Here is a 16,658-nt window from a genome sequence, read left to right as displayed (position 1 = left end):
TGATACATTTATTAAATTCAAAGTTGAATGAAGTTATTAGTATATTGGGTGACAGAATGGGAATCCCAAAAGATTTTGAATGACAAAAGAATAAATGTAAAGTCATGTACTAGGATTTAAAAAATCAAAACCACTTCTACCACTTTCTCTCCTACCTCTCTGATTCTGACTTGATCCTTCTATAATACTCTCTGTCACGTTGACAAAACTCATTTATATACTTTGGATTGTGAATGACTTTCTTTCTTTCTTTCTTTCTTTTTTAGCTGAGGTAATTGGGGTTAAGTGCTTTGCCTAGGGTCACACAGCCAGGAAGTGTTAAGTGTCTTCTTGTCTCTGGACACTAGATCTAAGATTAAATTAACCATTTTGGCTGCCATGACACACTGCTGAATCATTGAGTTTGAAGTCCACAGAATCCATGTCATTTTTCACATAAACTCTTTTGAAGTTGATGGAACCACTGACTCCTGCCATGATCAGACTACATTGCTGTTCCATTATTGTTCTGTCTTCTGACTTTTTTAAGTTATCCACATAGAGCATCAGCCTTGAAGTTAGGAGGACCTGAGTTCAAATTTGCCCTCAGACACTTAATACTTCCTAGCTGTGTCACTTAACCCCAATTGCCTCAGCAAGAAAAAAGAAAGTCATTCACAATCCAAAGTGTATAAATGAGTTTTGTCAACATGACAGTAATCTATATTATAGAAGGATCATATCAGAATTCAAGAGATGGGAGAGAAAGTGGTAGAAGAAATGCTTTTGTTTTGTAACTCATCATTCAGTAAAACAAGTACCCTGTAACAAGTAACAAGCAAAACCACCTAACAGTAGATCCAGTTTCAATGGGGAATATGAGTGTTCTCCATGACTGGAATTTTTCAGTATGTCCAAATCAGAATTCATTACATTATTGACCAAAACCACCTCTCTCCCACACTCCCTATTTCTGGGCATTATCCTCCCTCTACTCTCAGATCTGCAAGCTCATAGTCATCTTTGATGAATCTTTCGCTCCTCACAACCCATCACTTACTTCTCTTGTCAAAGCTCCACAATATATCTCCCACTTGTGTCTTTTCCACTTACAGAACCACTAGTCTAATTTAGATCCTCATCCCTTCCCTCCTGGATTACAGTAGTAGCTTTGCAAATTGGTCTCCCTATCTTTATTCTTGTTACTATCTTTCACACAGTTACAAGTGATACAGCAAAAAAAAAAATAAATAAAAATAATAATAATAATCAAATCATTCTCCTGCTCAAATCACTCTAGTGACTCCCTGTAGCCTCAAGAGAAAAATAGGTAAGCTCTTTTATTAGGGTTTTCAAACACTTCAGAATTTTATCTCAGATTATTATGCATCATTTTCTGGCAAGTGGGTAGCACAGTGGGTCGAGTACTGAGTCTGGAGTTAAGAAAACCTGAGTTCAAATCTTGCCTCAGCCACTTAACTATTTGTGTGACCCTGGGGAAGTCACTTAATCCTATTTGCCTTAATTCCTCATCTGTAAAATGAACTGGAGAAGAAAATGGCAAACTATTACCTTTGCTAAGATAACACCAAATGTGGTCACAAAGAGTCAGACAAGACTGAAAAATGACAACACAATATGTTCCAGCCAATTTGATTTATACCTGACTTTCTATCCCCATCTTGTCATTGTCCAAATAGTCCTCTATGCTGGAAATGTCCTTATTGTGCCTGATTTCTGCCTCCCAGAATCCCTCAATTCTCTCAAAGTTCAGCTCAAGCAATATCTCCAACAAGATGCCTTTCTTGACCTCCCCATTTGCTAGTGCCATGTATTTGCACTTATTTTTTCTATGCACAATACATCTTGTTTTCTCTAAATAGAATGTAGGTTTCTTGAGGGAATAAATTACTGGCTTGTTCTTTGAAAATCCAATCCTACTACAGTGTTGGGCACATACTAGAAGCTTAATAAATGCTTGTTATATGTAATTTAAAGTTAATCAGAATTTGGCTAACCTCTTCTCAGATGTGTTGTAAATGCAATCAATAATCTGAGTATGGATTGGACTGATGATCTAGCTTGGTTTTCTGAAATTCCTTCGAAATAAAATCCCTATGATCCTAAAATTTGAGGTATCGTAGTACAGTAACTAGAGAACTGAACTTAAAGTCAAAAAGTCTTGAGTTCAAATCCCATTCTAAATATCAGGCTTGTTTTTTTTTGTTTTTTTTTGTTTTTTTGAACAAGTCACTTCCTCTGTCTGGCCTTCTTCCTTAAGTATAAAATAACTGAGGTTAAATTCATCTAATTCTAAAGTCACTTACAATTCTGAATCAATGTTCCTATGATTTCTGTCACTTTCCTTCTCTAACCTTCTTTTTCCTGCTCTGTAAAATATGAATAATAACATTTGTTGACTTACTAGAATGTCATGAGGATAAAATGAGGTGAAGGCTGAGAAATTTCCTATGTAATTGTAAAGCGTTCCTGAGAGGTGAGCTGTTGTCATTATGGACATCCATGTCCATGACATCATGGACATCTGGCAATGTACTTATTTTATTACTTCATACTTTCTGTCTTGGATAAAATACAGAGGTATTTGTTGTCCTTGATCAGGAAAAGAAACTGAGACTGACTCATTGTGCGTCTTGTCTCAGATATGGCACCAATTGGATAGTAATTGCCTCATTCCAAAACTTATTTTCTTTGTCCTTTTACTCAGACTGTGCTCTGACCCTGTCTGCAGCATGGCTCAAGCTAGAATATGCTCTTTTTGACTCTCTTCCTCTCTAGATTTAGCCAATGAGTCTGTTTCTTCACCTCCAACATGGAGATAATAATAGCTTTATAATATCTGTATTATCTACTTGATTAGGATATTAGAAGATTTGAATGAAGGAGTGGAAAAAATATCCATTAAGTACTTAGTTTGTGCTAAGCACTGTGATGACAATTGAAAAGTCAAATACAAAAGTAAAGAAAGCCAAAGGCCCTCAAGGAACTTATCTTCTACCTAGGACAACAAAACAAACTCTCAGGAAGGGGTAGCCAAGGTGGACCGTTTTGGTGCTGAAATATACTAAGATAATAAAGGATATTTTAAGTGAGTAAATAAACTGATTAAGCTTCATGTTTCCAGAAGTGAAGGGGAGAAAAAGAAGGCACAGAGTAAATCAATCGTTTGTTAAGTTCCAGTTTTTGTATGAGACTCTGTTGTATAAAGACAAAAGGCATCCTGCCCTCAAGAAGCTCACAGCCTAATGGAGGAAACAACCTGAAAAAAACTACAGTGCTACCTTGGCACTGATCTGTTTCAAAACTCAATGAATGCAATTTTCAAAACATTTCAAGGAGAAAAAAATGCTTCCATACTTGCCACTTGCTCAGCACAAGTCGCACTTCCTAGAGATGCGAGGTTTGCCAGACATACTGACCCATCCTGCTGCTGTTGCTATTGCCCTCAGTTATGGGCAGCTCTTCCCCAGAAAAGACTGTGGTGGGCAAGACTGTCAGGTCGGAGCCCACGATGTTAAGGTTGTATGCTTTAATGGGTAGGTTAGGGGGCAGTTCCTGCAGGATGGGATATGATTTTTACTCTCTAGCTCCCAAAATGGTGGTACTGGAAGAAGTTTGTTTAGGGCCCAGGACTCCTAGCAGCCCTGGATCATAGTTTCCACCTCCACATCCAGTATAACTCCATCAAAAATGCTTGGATGACAGGCAGGGATGGGGTGGGAAAGAGAGAGTATAAAGGTTACAGCTCATCTCAGAAAGTGAATTGGGTCAAGAAGGAGGAGGAAGGCTGCATAGGGCTTATTTCTAGCAGCTGAAAACCCCACTTGCCCCTTTGGGGAATTGGTTGGAGAGGGATCGTTAGGCTGTAGATTGGAGATGAACTCCATACATAAAAATACATTCAGTACTCATCATTTTAGCCACTCATCTTGCCTTCTGGAACCAATTAATGAGTACCAATATACCATTGTATATACAAATTAGCTATTGACAGGATAAAGTGAATATAAACAATAAAGGGAAGGCACTAGAATTAGGGGGTAATGAATTAGGAAAGATTTCTTGAAGCAAGTTAGATGTTAGCTGAGACTTCAAGGAAGCCAGGAGGCAAAAATGAGGAGGGAGAACATTCCAGATATGGGAACCAGTTAGTGAAAAAGTGAAAATGCAGAATTGAGAGATAGAATATGTTATGCAAAAAAAAAAAAAAAAAAAAAAAAAAAGCAAGGAGATTAGAGTCACTAAATCCTAGAGGCAAACTACATAAAGGAAGGAATGTGTAAGAAGACGGAAAGTTGGAAAGGGCCAAATCATGAAGTCTTTTGAATGCCTAAGAGAGGATTTTCTATTTGATCCTGAAGGTGACAGGAAGCCACAAAGTTTATTGAATAGGATGTGAAGGTATAATGTGGAGGTGACATAATCAAATCTGTTCTTTAGGAGGACCAATCTGACAGTAGACATTGAAATAGAGTTGGAAAAAGACTTGAGTTGGGGGGACTAACCAAAAACCTATGTGGGATAAGTCAAGGCCACTATATAAATTACCAACTGAACAGCAAGAAACAAATGTCAGTTATATATTAAGTTATAATTTCCTCTAGGCCCAACCCAATTCCTATCTACTCATTGTTAATAGTTTTACTTAGAAATGGAACATGGGGGTACAGGGACTCTAGGGATCTTTTAAATAAGTGACCAATTGGGCACTATGATAAGCTGAACCCTGCTGAATAAGCAGAAAACTCTACTCTAGAAGAAGGTAGAGAGATATTTAATAAGGATTTGCAAGCACATTCATTTTAGGAGATATTTCTGGCTCAGTACTAACAAGCAAGTCTATTAAAACTCACTCCTATAAAATCAGAAATTACTCCTGTAAAATAAGAAAATAATTTTTAAAATACATAAGATACAGATATATACACATCTGGAAATAGATGGAATAGATAGATCACTAATCAAAATTAGATGGAAACTGATCATTAACCAATATTACCTTACCCCTGTTAAGCATATATGACATGAGGTCACTCAGCATCCCAAAAAAGGGAATGGGATTGCTAGGTCTGGATACTCCATCAAGCAAAAAAGAGATGCTTTCATCTTTTATTACACCTTTTCTTCTTTTCTCTTTTTTTTAGTTCTCTTTTTTTCTTTGAAGTTTGGAAAATAAAATACCTTCTGTCTTCTAAGTTCTATTTCACATTTGAGAGTCATTGAGGCTACTATTCCTTAAGGAGAAGGGATTATAAATTTAATTCTAGAAGGGAGCTTAGAGCTCATTCAGTTCAACTCTTCCATTTTACAGGTGAGATAACTGAAACCCAGAAAATCAAAATGATTTGCCCAAAATTACAGCAGTTATAACTTTTTTAGGCAAAGTTTGAACCCAGTACTAACGACCAAACTGATTCATTATCAGGAAAGGTAATTTTTGAATCTAAAAGATCTAACCTTGTTAATAACAGAAAACTGCATTTTCAGTCCAGTTGAGACATATCGCTGCTTCCTTTTACAAGATCTTTCCAGAAGTTTGTTTTTTGGGGGTTTTTTTGTCTATTTTATTTTGTTTTATAGAAGGTAGTCTGGGGTAGAGAAAAGAAAGGCACTCTCCTATTCTCTCTATTATAAAGACCCACTTGAAAATTGTATTGCCAAGCAGGCAGGTTCCCAACAGCACACAACCATTTCCTTGAACAGTGTAGTTTAACCTCTTCCTTCTTAGTTCTCCTATTAATCTTATCTCTACCAAGAAACTTTCTAAGTGTCCTAGAATTGCAGAGCAATGGTGTTTCAATGGATCACAAAGGCAGATCCCATTTAGTCCAAATTCTTCATGTTGTAGATGAAGAAACTGAAGCTTAAAGAGTGTGACTTTCTGAAAAAGATATGTTTGTAGCAAGAATCAGAATGTAGGTGGTTTGATCTCTTAGTTCAGTGTTTTTCTACTGTATTTTTCAGCTTCCTGCAAAACATTCACATGTATTATCTCTTCTCTCATATGCTAAATATCAAGTATCTTCCACTAATATATATGCATACATATAAGTATTAGTATATAATAATAATAATAACAGTAAAATATTATATAATATACATATTAGTATTAGCATAATATATATGTGAAAGACACTTGATATTTTTCAGAGATGGTATCAAACACTTTTATAGAATATAGTCGCAGGTCCCAATCCATATTCTCATCCTGCTTTCTCCCGTAGTTAGGCCTTTGCTCAGACCATCCCTAAATCTCATAAAGAATTCACCCAGTAGCCCTAATCTCTACCTGCTAGAATTCTTCCTGAATCCAAGATTCTTACTCCCTTTTTTTGTCTTTAGATGGAAGTGACTGTTATCTCTTCCAATACCCTTTAGAACTTTGCATGAGCTTTCTCTTTGTTTTATAGTCACTCATGGGCATGGCTTATCTCCTCTTCTAGAAAGTAAATTCCATGAAGGCCAGACTTTGTCTAATTTTTCTTTGAATTCAAGTCCTTTAATTAATGAACATTTATTAAGCAGCTATTATGTTCCAGTCACTAAGCAAAGCACCAGGGATTACAAAGACAAAAATGAGAGAATCTCTGCACTCAAGAAGCTTACATCCTGATGGAGGAGAGGTAGTGGTAGAGGTAAAAGTATATACAAGAATAAGGAAATTCAAAATATATGCAAAGTCAAGACAATGAAATTTCAGAGGTAGTAGAGCACTAGCAACTGGGGATGGGAAAGGGATTAATAAAAGCCTTATGAAGGAGGTTGCATTTGATCAGAGTCAAGAAGGGAGCTAAAAGTTAAAAAGAGATGGAACTGAAAAAGATGGAGGATAGCATTCAAGGCATAGAGGACAACCTGTATACTGTGTCTTCAATATGTCAAACAAGGAATGAAGAAACATTATTAAGATATATATGTGTGTGTGTGTATTTATGTATATGCATGTATTCACAGCACCTACTGTGTGCCAGGCATTGGATTTATATGGATTTATATGTGTCAATATGGTATTTTTCAAGAAATAGTTTTACATCATTAAATGTAATAAAAAAGCTGAAAGTACAATAATCATATGTATCTATTTTATGTATGTATGAATATTATTCATATGAGCTATTCATATTATTCATATTAAAACATTATCTGTGGTAATATATATTCAGATACAAACAGATAAATATTACATAATTACATTGGGCTGATAGCATTCTGTTTCTACATTCTGTTTCTACATTTGAATCAAGTGTCCTCACAGAGGAAGAATCCCTATCCTGTCCACACAGCCCATTCCTGAAGTTCCTTTGACAGACGAGCGAATTCCTAATGACTCTGATCAAAACTATCTCAGTGCTTTAGGACTTCCAAACTGGAATGAGGGAGTTAACTGATTATTCTCTCACTTTTTTTTAATACCTTTCTTTCCACCCCCACTTCCCAACTCTTCTTCTTTCTAGTTCTACCAGGATTTAATGTGTTGCAAAAAATGCCACACTTGGGAAAAACATGTACACAAAAATATACAGGCTATATACAGCACTTCTACAACATCTAATCTTAAAGAGCTATTTCTTTTTTTTAATAGCTTTTTATTTACAAGTTATATGCATGGATAATTGTACAGCATTGACAATTGCCAAACCTTTTGTTCCAATTTTTCCCCTCCTTTTAAAGAGGTATTTCAATTCACTGAGAGATTAAAGTCATAAACTTAAAATGGATCAGAAGCAGAACTTGAACTCAGATCTTTATTCTGAAGTTAATTTCCTACCCACTATGCTTTCACTAGGGCAGATAGATGGTACTATGGTACATAGAAACCAGTCCTAAAATCAGGAGGATTCATCTTCTTAAGATCAAATCAGGCCTTAGACATTTATTAACTGTATGACCCTAGGCAAGTCACTTAATCCTGTTTGCCTCAGTTTCTTTATCTGCAAAATAAGCTAGAGAAAGAAATAGCAAACCATTCCAGTATCTTTACTAAGAAAATCCCAATTGGGATCATGAAGAGTTGGACTTAATTGAAAAATGGTTGGACATATTATAGTATCTTTGTCCTATCATAGAATTCTGCCAATTTATCTCTCCAATTTATCTAGTACTGGAAAATACAAAGTTTTTTCCCTTACAATTTGTGAGATAGGTATGTCTGTTCTTTACTTGTAAGAATACTAGATGAAGCCTTTTACAAATAGAATTATAAGAACATAAATTTAAAGCTGAGAGAAATCTTTGAGGAACCACATAGTCTATCATCCTCACTTTACAGATGGGAAAACTGAGATCCAAAGAGGGTAAGCTTGAATTTATAGTAGTTAAGTTGCAGCTTTGAACCCAGCTGCTCTGACTTCAAATGCAGCTTATTTTCCATTTTATCAACCTTGATATAGGCAATTAGATGAAATGACTAATTCAACCTTCATATTTTATAAAAGAGGGAACTGACTCATAGGAAAGGGAAGTATTTTCATCAAGGTCATAAATGTAGTAAGCAACAGTCAGGATTCAAACTCCTGGCATGAAACTCAGGGATCCTGATTCCCAGTTAAAGGTTCTTCCTATCACACTATATATGTCCTAGATTGAAATGACCTTCATAGTATGAGTGAACAAATAGAGGCCTGTGAATTAGAAATAAGATGATAGTGCTTGTGCCTGATTTATTGCGTCATGAACCAGAAATGAATGAATTGAAAGACCACTCCTACACTTGCAGCCCTTGAATATATTATTTCAAGAACAGCATTTTTGTATCACACAAAATCCTGATTTAGCAAAGCTGTAGGGTAGAGAGAAGGTATTAAAAAAAAAAGTGATAAAGAAAGTAATCAATTGACTCTCTTCTTTATTAAGCTCTTCTAATTTTGGAGTCCTGAAGCACTAGATAGGTATGGATCAGACGCATTAGAAAGATGTTTGTGTCAAGGAGTCTTCAGGAGTGGACAGAGTGGAAAGAACAGTAATAATTCTTTTCTCTAGGAAGGCTGGGAGGCAGAATACCCTTATCTATACACTTGACTTTATTCCTCATTCCAAAGGGTCTTTCTCCTAAAGCTCAGTCTATCAATCAACAATATATTAGATACCTACTATGTGTCAAGCTTTCTGAGACCCTCTCTCCCAAATCCTAACTATCTCTCAAGGACTTCAATTGACATCTCTTTGTGGAAAGTTTTTATTATTATTATTATTATTATCCAGAAGTGATCCCTGTATCACTTGGGATAAGATTGCTTTTTATAACTTTTTTGTGATATTTACATTGTGTTCAACTTAATCAAGTATCATAAGCTTGTATTAAGCATCTGCTGTGCATATGAAACTTTTCTTTTGTATCTGTATATTTTGTGTCTTTTGATTGGAAAATACAAGACAAAACAATCCCAGCCTTTAAGGAACATATTTTATACTTTTGTAGATGGGAGAAGTTAGAGAGAAATTATATATAAGAACACATTTTCATAGTATAGTGGAAAGAGCACTAACTCTGGAGTCAAAAGATATGAGTTTAAATTCTTCCTCAGGTACATACTACCTATGCGACACTGAAGAAGTCACTTAATCTGCATGGGCCTCATCTGAAAAATAGCTCATTATAAAATCATAGAGTTACACCTGATATAACCTGAGAGGCCATATGGTCCCAATACCTCCTTTCTCCATGAAAGTGGACCAAATGGCTATTAAGGTACCTTCCTACTGAATGGACATGCAGACTTTATTTGCAATAGAACTCCCAAATGATGCAATTTCTTCCACCAATGATGGTGAGCACCTTCTCTGAAAGTTAAAAGATTAGAAAATTGACTAGAAACAGCTAAGAGGTTGTCAGTCGATGGATAAAGTGCTGGAATTGGGAAGACTTGAGATGAAATTGAGTCTCAGTTGAGCGAGAGAAGGAAATGGCAAACAGCAAATGGAATCAGTGGTACATAACTGAAATTACTGTACAAGCAACAACTTGGTATGTTCCAAGAATTGTACTAAGCAATGGAGATGCAAAGAAAGGCAAAACATAATCTCTATTATCAAAGACCTTGCATTCTAATGGGGGAAATAAGATGCAAACAACTATGTATAAGTATTAGGGCAGCTAGGTGGCACCATCGCTAAAAGTTTCAACTTTGAATAAGACCTGAGTTCAAATTTTGCTTTACATACTAGCTGTTTTTCACTGGTCAAGTCACTTTATGCCTCCATTTCCTCAACTGTGAAAGGAGGATAATATTAGCACTTATTGCACAGGGTTGTAATGGAAATCAAGTGAGATATTTGTAAACTGCTTTGTAAACCTTACTATTGTTGTTGAGCTGTTTCATTCACATCTGAATCCCCCATCCTATTTGGAGTTTTCTTGGCTTCTCTCGCTCATTTTATAGATGAGGAAACTGAGGCAAACAGGGTTAAGTGACTTGTTCAGTATCACATAGACAGTAAGTATCTGAATCCAAATTTTAACTCATGTCTTTCTAACTCCAGGGCCAGTCTTCTATCCATTATATCACCTTGCTGCCCCAGAGCAAACCTCAAAGAGTTATACAAGAGCTAATTAATATTATTATCACTAAATATATGCAAAGTAGATGGAAGATAATTTGACAAAGGAAGGCATGAGCAGGGAAACCAATTAGGAGGCTATTATTAATCCAGACATGAGGTGATAAGGGCTTGGGTAATGATTCCATGAGTAGAATTAAAAGGATATTTGCAAGAGATTCTGTGAAATTACAAATGGCCAGATTTGTCAATGGGTTGTACGTATGTAGTGAGTGAGAGTTAGGGTTCAAGGAAGACATAGAGATTTGTAAGTCTCTGTGACTGGAAGGATGATGTTTTTGACAATAATAGGGATATTTAGAAGAGGGGAAAATTTGGGAGGCATTATGAATTCTTCTTTGTATATATTGAGTTTGAGATACTCATAAGATGTTGAATTTTAAAGATCCAGAAGATAATTGATGATAAAAGAGTATACCTTAGAACAAAAATTAAGATTAGATATGTAGACCTGGCAGGTACTTCCACAAAAATGATCAATAAATCCATGGAATTTGATGAGATCATAAAGTGAGATTTGCATAAAAGGAAAAATTAGAGACCCAAGACAAAGGTTTAAGAGAAGGGGACACCTATAGTTAGTAAGTGTTACATGATGAAGCAAGGGAGATGGAGAAGCTGTTCATCAGAGGAAAACCAAGGGAGAACAGTATTACAAAAATCCATAATTGAAGAAAAAAAGGTGCCAAATATTGAAGAGAGATAAAGAATGATAAACTGGGAATGGAGGAGTCATTTTATTTAGTTAGCTTAAGATCTTTTTGTTTTCACTGTATTTTATTTTTCACTGAACAAATAAATATTTGATTTTTGCCCTTTCCTCAATTAAAAAAAAGAAAGAAAAGGAAAACCTTTGTAATGAATAGGCATAGTCAAACAAAACAAATTTACACTGATTTCATATCTCATTCTACATCAAGTCCAATATCTCTTTTTTAGAATATGGGTAAAGTACTTCATTATTAGTGTATTCTAGATCCATGATTAATCATTAAACTCAGAGTTCTTAAATCTTTGAAAGTCATATGAACTGATGCAGAGTAAAGTGAGAAGAACCAAGATAATAAATTATACAAAAAGCTACTGTGATCTCAAGACCTTGATTTCCTTATTTGTAAAATGAAAAAATTGGGCTGAAATATGTTTTGAAGTACTTCCAGTTCTAAAATACAAAGCAAACTTCAGTAATATGACTAACTTTCCCCTGATCTCCTCCCTCATTGAAAATTTCAAATAGCTATAGGAAGAACACAAATTTCTATAGAATCAATTCTCAGCCCTTCCCTAATGCAACGACCAGAATCCTATTTATATATACCTCATATTTCATCTGGGCCTCAGCCATGACTCTCAGGAAAAAGGAAGAAATCCATCTTGCATTTCTATGGCCAGCCAGCCAGTATCAGCAGAATAATTACAATTTTTTATAGCTTCTTCTCTGATTCTTCTTTTGTTCAAAAGCTACTAATTATTAAAACCCAAAAAGATGATCAGAAATAGCCATGTTTGCTGAGGCAGCACAGTACAATGGAATGAGTAATTGGATTTTGCCATCAGAGGACGTGGGGTCACAAATCCTAGCTCTGGAAATACCAGTGTGATCCTGAATAAGTCATTTAACCTCTTATTATCATTGGACTAAGGACCTCTAAGGTCTCTTCCAGATCTAGATCTATGATCTGATGATTTTTTTTTTCATTTGTCACCAGTTCTATAAGTTGTGGCCATTTATCTGGCACTTTTTAAGTATTTAATCAATGTTTATTTGTTGAATGATTGACTGAGTGGTAAGATTAGAAAAGACACCTTCACTCTACAGCTTCAGTTGTCAAATTTCCATGCTCTCTGTCCTCTTCAAGACATGAGTGTTTATCATTGAGAAAATTCTTTCCCTTTGCTTGATCTCATTTTCAGCCTATGTTACTTGAGGAACATAATACTAGTCTTACCTATTCATGTGATAGAATACATGAAGTATGGGTAGGGACAACATATAATGAAAAAAGTGCTAAATTTGCAGTTAGAAAACAGTGCTTCTTTAAATACCTTTCTAACCTTGGATAATCATCAAATCTCTTCAAAACTCAGTTTTCTTTTTGTAAAATGAGAGAACTGGATTAAATATCCTTTAAGATCTCAGCTTTAAATCTATAACTCTATTATTTTAAATGTGGTATAATCTTAAAGCATCAGTTGATATGAGTGATCAGCAACTATAGCATCATCATCTATAAAACAGGAACAGCCAAATTCCCAGAGTTGTTATGAGGGTCAAATGAAACAATATTTATAAAGTATTTTTCCAAGCTTAAAAGACTCATGTCTTTGTTAGATGTTATTATTACTATTCTTATCACTTTCTCTCACTGGTGAATTCTAATTTCTTCACACTCCAAAATTGTTTCATGTACTAATAAGAAGCACATATAGATATTCCTTGGATAATACTGCCTTAATTAATGTCTTTCTGCAATAACATCATTTTAAAATAATCTCATCATAATGCTACAGATTTTTATTCATTGTAATATAGTTAGCAGATAATATTTATATATCATTTTAAGATTTTCCAAATCACTTTATTTGTGTATTTCTTTTGATCCTCACAAAAAACCTTGAAAGTTAGGTGCCATTATCATCTTCATTTTACAAATTAGAAAACTGAGACCAAAAGAAGTAAATTTACTTGCCCAAGGGCACACAGCTACTAAGTGGGTGACATAGGATTTGAACATAAGTCTCTCTGATTTCATGCTTAGCATTCCATACACTGAACCACATATCTACCTTTATTTTATAGCCGACTGATGATGCACAAGTCGTTTTGTTTTGTTTTTTTTTTTTTTGTTTTTTTGCAAAAAAAATTAGTTTATTTATATTCAGGAAGAACTCTAGTGGATTGAAGGAAACCTGAATATTGCTAAACATGAAAGAATCACGTCAAACACGAACAGAATTGATAAGATGAAGAGAATTCCATAACAACTTTCAATAAGGACAATCAGTTGGGAGGCCACTATTTAGCCTTCTTAGAACTTAAAAGTGATTTTTGCAATACTGCTAGTCATTTTTTCTCAGCTGACTGTTATCTGATCAAACAACAAGGAATCTTCTTTACAGTGGCTGTCTTTTCCACTGTAGAGCTTCCTTGGCCTCCAGTCAAATTGCACTCAAAGACCTTTAGACTTTTCACATTTGAAAAGTTCTCAAGACAAAGTTTCTCTTTTTTTTTTTTTTTTTTAAATTTTTATTGACAGAACCCATGCCAGGGTAATTTTTTACAGCATTATCCCTTGCACTCACTTCTGTTCTGATTTTTCCCCTCCCTCCCTCCACCCCCTCCCCCAGATGTCAAGCAGTCCTTTACATGTTAAATAGGTTACAGTATATCCTAGATACAATATATGTTGCATAAGTCATTTTAACTGCAATCGTTTTAGCTTTGTCCATGTCACCTTGGTTACTCAACCATTCATAACATTGTTTCTATGGAACTACCCATTCTCTTTAAAATTGTTTCACTTAATGGCCTGCTTTCAGAGAAAAAAATGCAAGGCTTTAGTTGGGATATACTTGTGACAAAAGGTCCTTGCTGAGTTCAGAATCTTGCTTTGCTACTGCATTGTAATTGTCCTAGAAAAAAGTGAACTTCACCTGAAAAAGACCTAGCTTAAGATACCAACTCTGTTGCTTATTATTTAAGTGAACTTGGACAAGACACTATCTCCCTGGGCTTCTGTTTTGCTCAATTATAAAATGGGGTGCGTGGAATATATAATGTAAATCTTAGAGTTCTGTGATTCCTGACTCATTCTTCTATTCTGACCTTTTGCCACTGCTATAAGATTTTCTCATTTAGTCTTGCATTCTCAAATTATCATTCTGTTAAAGGAGTATCTTTCTTTGTTTCTGTTTAGCTTTCTAGATTTCTGGTGACCTGTTGCAAGGATGAAGTAGAAAGAACAATTAAACCTTTAGGGTACATAAATAAGCTCTGGCAATGACTTTTCTCCCATATTTAAAAAGTTCTCTTCCACCACAACCTGAAACATAAGAAAAATAAGACTTCTCTGTGGGTGTGTGAATGCTAGGCTATTGTCCTGTTTTGGAAGAATAAGGAAAGTGAGAGAGAGCAAAGGGAGATTTGGTAAAACTAGAGCAGCACAACTTTAGAAATCTGTTGTTCCTGTATGTGTGTGGGTGGGTGTTTACATATATAACATATATACATATATAATATATATATATATGCAAAAATCTGTAAGAGATTTTCCTCCAATATACCCCATTCTCCCACCACTTGGATAATGAAGTTCCATTAGAAGATCATGCATTCATATATTTCAGATTCTTAAAGAGAAAAGAAGGAAAAAGAGAAGAGGAAGAGAAAAAGGTAGAAGTAGGGGAGGAGGAAGAAAAAAAGGAGAAAGAGGAGAAGAATTTATACCATAATTTAAAGTTTACAAAATACTTTATACATTATTTCATTTGTTCCTCACTATAATCATGGGATGCATGTTCTGTTATTGTCTCCATTTCATAGATGAGAAGGGCAAGACTAGAGGAGATTTGAGGAATTGCAGGACTCATAGAGATAGTAACTATCTAGACCAGGATTAGAACTCATATTGGAACTCTGTCCTCCTGCACCACCTCCCTAAATATGGACTCTTAGTGATCATTTAATCAGAGTTAACTAAATCCAAGGATTTCAAACTAGAAGGTACTTTGGTCTAGGAATTGAGAAACAGAAGATTTATGCAACTTGACTAAGATTACATAGGTATTCAATAATAAGTACAAAATTCAAATGAGGATCCTCTAGCATTAAATTCAATGTGTTTAAACTTATTGATTTCCCAACCCCACAAGACATCTATCTTAAGAGTCCTGTAATGCAAGAGACCTGTGACATAGGAGATCTGTGAAGGTTTAGTAGCAATGAAAGAAAAGAGTTTGGAGTAATTATCATTTTAATCTTCATAAAAGTTTAAAACTACACTAAGATTTGTGAAATGCTGTGTGAGTGTACCATTAGAAATTGTATGATCTAAGAAAAGTCATTTTTAATATCACAAATCTCTACTTTTTATACTTTTATAAATGAAGATAATATTTGTATCATCTATGCCAGGGTTTTTAGAAGGAAAGTGTTTATAACATGGCACGACATAAGCTCTTATCATTATTATTATTGTTTAATAATAATAATAATGCTCTAAGATGGAAGTACCATGTACTTCTAGTATGTGTTATTCCAGAAGTATATATATATATATATATATATATATATATATATATATATATATATATATATACATACACACATATATCACATTTAAATTTCTTGCCTCACTTCCACTCTTTGACCTTTCTGGACTCCAGATTCTTCCACCATTGTAACTGTTGAAGTTATCAAGCTAAATAGTCTTTTAATGTACCCTCTAGACTTTATATGCTGTTTTATGTGCATTTTGGCTCTAACATTCCAAGTTTTCTATGCTAACATATTATTTTATAAAGTCTTTTCAAACTCTAATAAAATACTTATTATGAAGCTGATCTCTTCATTTTCCCATGACATATCCTGTTTACTTAGGCTACTATATTTTTGATAAGACTCTTCCTCTACCTGAAAACTTCATCTCATTTCTTTATTCTAGACCCAGCTTAAGCCTATCTCCTTAGGAAATCTTGGATCATAGCTCTGTTCTGCTACTTACAAACAGCAATATTTTCAATAAGTTACTTGTTCTCTTTAAACATCAGTTTTCTTAAACATAATATCAACCAATCAATTTTTATTGATTATCTACTGTGTCAGGCATCCAAGCAACTATATGGCACAGGGGTTAAATAAAGTGTTGGATTTTGTGACAGAACACCTCAATTTCCCAACTTGAAATTTGGCCTCATATACTTGCTAACAATGTAACTGTGGGTTAATCACTGAAAATCACCTGTTTGCCTCAATTTCTTCATTTGTAAAATGAGTTTGAGAAGGAAATGACAAACCACTCCAATATCTTTGCCTGGAAATCCCCAAATGGGGTCAAGAAGAATCAGATATGACAGCAAAAATTCAACAACAAATGTGCCAG

The sequence above is a fragment of the Antechinus flavipes genome, chromosome 3, assembly GCF_016432865.1.
Source record: "Antechinus flavipes isolate AdamAnt ecotype Samford, QLD, Australia chromosome 3, AdamAnt_v2, whole genome shotgun sequence".
In the NCBI taxonomy this organism is placed as follows: domain Eukaryota; kingdom Metazoa; phylum Chordata; class Mammalia; order Dasyuromorphia; family Dasyuridae; genus Antechinus; species Antechinus flavipes.
Note: the sequence above shows the minus strand (reverse complement) of the source record.